Genomic DNA, 3,858 nt, shown 5'->3' with positions numbered 1-3,858 from the left:
AGGGGTGTAGAGCCTTGAAGACGCATTTGGAAGATCTGGTTAGACAAGGTCACTTAAGGGACCTAGCAGATGAGGCCAGAATGAGGGAAGATCAGGTAAGGCTGCCCCAGACAACGGCAACACCACCTCCACCGACACCACAACCGCAAGCAGGCGGACCTCGAGTGATCAATGTGATTCAATCGAGGGTCAATGAGAACGAGGTATGTGGGGAGACTCAGAGGGTGAAGCACTTACAACATGTGTACAAGGTCCAACAAAAGAGGCCTAGGATAGATGAGTATCAGGAACCAATGGTGTCCTTTACTGAAGCAGACCTAGACATAGTGCAGCATCCACACAACGATACTCTGGTAATAACCCTCAAGATTGGAGAATACCAAGTAAGGCGTATTCTGATTAACCAAGGCAGCTCTTGTGACATCATGTATGTCAGATGTTACAAGGAGCTCGACCTTCACTGAGATGATTTGGAGCAGTCCAACAGCCCAATGGTCGGGTTCAATGGAATGCAGACATGGCCCCTAGGAGCAATAAATTTGGAGGTGCAGGCAGGCACCAAGAAGGTAAGCACAAAGTTCACAGTAATTGAAACCCTCTCCCCCTATAATGTTATCTTAGGAAGGCCATGGTTGCATGCAATGAGGGTTGTTTCCTTAACATTGCACCAGCTATTGCGATTTCCAATGGAGCATGGAATTGAAGAGATTAGAGGGGATCAAGTGCCGGTGAAGAATTGTTCCATGGCAGCAATGAAATCCACCTGTAATGTGCGAGAACCAGAAACAACAGAAACTGAGGATGGAGACATGGAAGTCCTAGATGATGTCAGCAAAGAACAAGTCGAGAAAAGCGAGGAAGCTTTGAAAAAAAATTCTGGTCCAACAAGGAGATGAAGAGCGATTCTTCCTTCTCGACTCAGGTTTGGCCGAGGAGGAGGAAAAAGAGTTAGAGGCATTCTTGCGAGCAAACATAAAGGTGTTTGCCTGGACGTCATATGAGATGTCTGGCATCGACCCCGAGGTCACTTACCATAAACTCAATGTAACGACCCGACCCTCATATGTGCTTGTGATATATGTTAGTCTTTTATTCTGTGCTATTAAATGACTAAGATGAAGCTGTATAAGGGAATGAGGGCAAGTAACTATGTTATAATGCCTTGTGGAAGGAACTCTATCTGTTAGGAAAGAAATGTATCTGTTCTTACTCGAATGATAAAGTAGAAATTGAGGGCCTTAGCAGCTTAATAAACCAAAATTGAACATATATTTGGAATCAGCATAATTTTTAAGTAATATTAAGCACTTCCGTGAAATTTCAATTTCGGACATGTAAACGATCGATTTTTGTCTTATTCTCTCCTTATGGATGTACATATATATGATCTTGGTTATTTTGACAAATAAAACAAAAAAGAAGAAGAGAGAGTTCATCACCCTAGACTTGAGAAGTGAAGGGATAGAGAAAGAAGATCCTTACAAGGTTGAGATTTGGGTTTAAGGTATGTATATGTTTGTCTAATTTCTATCCACACCCCTTCTTGTCATAATTTATGTGAAGATGTTCCTATGATCTTGTTCCTAAGAGTTGGAATTGTGGTGTTATGAGTATGAAGAGTAAATGTGACCTTACCTTGCATGTTTTGACTCAACTTGACTATGTCTTCACTTGACTTGTTTAACTTCAAGTATGTGATATGCATTTGTGTTATGAGTTGAGATGTGAGAACAAATAGAAATCTTGTGAATTAGAGTAAATTTAAGTTGTGAATTTATGATTTGATTTGTTTTACTCAAATGAAAGATGTAATTTGATCCTTGTTCACATGTAATTACATGCTTTGAGCTTATATATTGGTAATTTAAAGCTAGATTTTTGAGGCCTAAACATGTCTATAAGAAGAAGAAAATTGTGCAAAAATTTCAGACCTTTAGTGCAGAATCGCCGCACGTGCGGGGCCTAAGGCCGCACGTGCAGGAACCTCAGCCGCACGTGCGGGAGTCACTGCCGCACGTGCGGGAAAATGGCAAAATTCCGGGCTTCAACACTGCAAAAAAAGCACGTGCGGGGCCTCAATGCCGCACGTGCGGGAGGTGTGCCGCACGTGCGGGAGATCCTAGCCGCACGTGCGGCTCAAGGCAGAAAAGTTGGGATGCTCCGTTTTGCGTGTTGGGTCCTCTAATGTGGTCAAACCTGCAATTTATATTATTTGAATGTTCGTTAATTTAATCAAAGTAAGTGAACCGAATGTTAGTTTAACAAGAAAAAGGGGCTAATGTAATCTTTTATATGTTCATGTGTGTAGGAAACACCTCAAAAGGAAGTGCACCGCCACAACACAGTGAGTAATAGTGCTTCAATGTATCCCTACTCAGTATTTATAATTAATGACGTTGTGACCTTGTAGAAAGTATCATCGTATGATATACTGACGTTATATTTTGACGTTATGAATGTCACTATTAAACTTGTGTTGGCATGAAATGATTGGTATGAAATGACATATCTGCTATAAATAATTTGATACGAAATTGTGAAAACATTGAAAAGGTTGTGAAGTTGTACGCATCCTATATGAAAGTTGTGACTACCGGAATGTATCAAGGCAATATGAATTTGTGACCAATGTGGCTTAGTGCCATTTGTGAACCAATGTGGCTTAGTGCCATTTGTGACTCAATGTGGCCTAGAGCCATTTGTGAATTAATGTGGCTAAGAGCCCTAATGTGAAACTACGTGACCAATGGTCAATTGTGAATTGTGAACTAATGAGGCCAAGAGCCATTTGTGAATAAAGAAATTATGAGGCCAAGGGCCGATGTGTGAAATATGAATGTCACTATTGTGAGCTTGTGGATTGAACAGAACCAAAAGTTTGTGTGAGGAATTGTAAGTTGTGAACCCAAGAACTCTTCCCGAACGTGTGAAATTCTTAGGCCAGGGGCCACACTGTGACAATTATAAACCGATCATGTTATCCCTACAAGCCGTACAGAGACAGACTAATGGCATGATTACAGCATTAAATATATTTACTAGCATATTAGTACTATTATTCACTGAGCTTGGCTCACCCTATGTTATGTCTATTTCTGTAGGTAATCAACCAGGAGGTCGATCTTAGCTCGGCATCGTCATACTTTTGTCAGCCTAGGCACAGCCAAGCTTGGGGTCGGGACCCTACTTTTGTGAAGTTGTTAGATGATGACTCACACTTTTGATATTGGCTTAAGTTGTTATGTACTTAAGGACTTTGTTACATACCCCATCTCGGGGTTAGTTCTGTATATGTCTGTAAATAACTAACTCTTAAGTGTACTTTGGCTTTTGATGTACTTGTCCTGTGAAATGTGTTGATCCTGGCATGACTTAGTAGCTCAATGGATGTCATACTTTCTGGTTGTTATCAATTATATTTTATAGCTTCCGGGCAGGCCCCTCTATGGAACCAGGTTAAGTGTCATCTCCTGTTCAGGTCATGCCCAAACTTTTAGGGGCAAGTTAGGGGCGTGACAAGTGGTATCAGAGCACGAGTTGCTGTCTCACACACAGATCCATTGAGCCTTAGGATGTCTAGAAAAGACTTAAGCATTATGCATGGCATCCTAAGAATGTATGAAAGATCGATGGCAACGAAGAATGTACTCTGCTAACGCTAACAATTTGACCTTTGTTTGCTGGATATAATTGAATGTTATGCAGGTTATGGTTAGAACCAGGATGGAAGAGTCAGACGAGGCTACCTCGGCACGGTTGGACCGAATGGAAAGAATGATTATGGACATGGCGGAGACCCTAAGGCAACAACAGCAACAACCGCCACCACCACCAGTACCTCCACCTGCAGTACAAGAT

The 3,858-nt window shown here is 41.6% G+C and overlaps 1 long non-coding RNA gene across 1 annotated transcript; it reads left to right on the top strand.

Moving 5' to 3' along the window:
• The first annotated feature begins 2,306 nt into the window (after positions 1-2,306).
• LOC145789896 (uncharacterized) lies at positions 2,307-3,375 on the top strand. Its single transcript, XR_014328365.1, has 2 exons — positions 2,307-2,344; positions 3,102-3,375. It is a non-coding gene; the product is annotated as an uncharacterized LOC145789896 (long non-coding RNA).
• Positions 3,376-3,858: the final 483 nt, after the last annotated feature.

Source organism: Camellia sinensis, chromosome 1 (genome assembly GCF_055761805.1).
Source record: "Camellia sinensis isolate YWXY chromosome 1, ASM5576180v1, whole genome shotgun sequence".
Lineage (NCBI taxonomy): Eukaryota > Viridiplantae > Streptophyta > Magnoliopsida > Ericales > Theaceae > Camellia > Camellia sinensis.
The sequence above is the reverse complement of the archived record's forward strand: the minus strand, read 5'-3'. Positions and strand labels throughout refer to the sequence as shown.